Raw genomic sequence first — 1519 nt, forward strand, 5'->3', positions numbered from 1 at the left:
TGGAGCAATTAGTACATAGACAGCACATCCAAATGTCTTATGATGGGGTATGTCTAGCTCTTGACCCGTTAATAGTTGTGATAAAGGATATCTATGCTCACTAAATGGTCTGATTCGTATTAACTTAGGTGCATGTAAATTTCGTGTGGCCCAAGCTGTGAATGGGAGTTTTGACCTCATAAGTTATGGTCTATCAATCAGCTATTTGCGTTTTTAATAGATTTCGGCCAAGTCATTCTTGGTATGGACATGTATCACAGAATTGTCCACACTTACCCCCATGGACATACCATAATCATTTAAACGCTTGGGACATGGATTCACCAGTTTATTATTTACTTAGTCTCTTTGACTGGTGATGGCCTATCAATGAGTTTCCCTTGTGTACATGCTACACACGTGAGATTCTTTGGGATAACTCTTCTTATCATTTAATGTGTGCCCATTTGTATATCAATTTCGCATCATGTTTGAACCAGAATGGCCAATCTGGTTATGCCATAAAGTGAATATTTTTCGCAGGCATTTAGCCTCTATCATCCTGATCTTGACATAGTAAAGACCAGTAGAGAATGCATGTATAGTTTCGACCATTTTTCTATGGTCTTGGGCGAATTTTATATATCTAAAAGGAACTTTTTATTTCCTTTGCCCGTTGTTTCAATATGGAAACCACTCTTATATCTTTTAAACTCAATGGGATTCTATGAGTGAATATAAATCATTAAATTTCTTTAGTCTGGTCGTAGCTTATCATGAGAATGGCTATACCCACAACTATATTTCGTATAAACTTATATATTTGAAAAAATCATTCATTCCTTTTATTAAGTTCGGAGCAAACAAAGCAATAAAATAAATTCAAAGTGATAAAACAAAGCAAGTATAAAAGCAAAATAAAAACCCAGAAGTCGAAAACAACATTATTCTTTTAGGCAATCAGAAGTTTCATATTCCGTAGGATCATCTCTTTCATGATCAAAATCAACTTTACCATCTTTATATACCAAGTGGGTTTCAGGAATCTTCCCTTTCAGGCTCTCTTGATAGAGGTCACAAAGATGTTTGGGAGTCCTAAATATCTTAGCCAAATGGTTTCTTATCAGCTTGATTCTTTTAGGCAATCATAAGTCTCATATTCCATAAAATCATCTTGATCATGTTCGAAATTATTTTCACCATCTTTATAGACCAAGTGGGTTTCAGGATTCTTCCCTTTCAGACTCTCTTTGGGAGTCCTTCATACCTTAGCCCAATGGTTCCCCATTCCACATCTATGGCGCACTGATTTGGTCGAGCTTTGTGGTTTAAAGGATATACCACGGTCTTTGCCTCGACCATGATATTAAATGAGGTTGATACCCACGGCCTTTGCCATAGTGGTTCCCACGGCCAAATGTATAACAGTGGCCATGGCCACGTTCTTTCTACCCTCCACGGCCATGGCCGTGTGGTCTATCATCCTGGACGTGGTTAGATTCTTTGGATTCTTTCTTTTCCTTTGCGGCCTTATTGGCTA

This window comes from Brassica oleracea, chromosome C9, assembly GCF_000695525.1.
Source record: "Brassica oleracea var. oleracea cultivar TO1000 chromosome C9, BOL, whole genome shotgun sequence".
In the NCBI taxonomy this organism is placed as follows: domain Eukaryota; kingdom Viridiplantae; phylum Streptophyta; class Magnoliopsida; order Brassicales; family Brassicaceae; genus Brassica; species Brassica oleracea.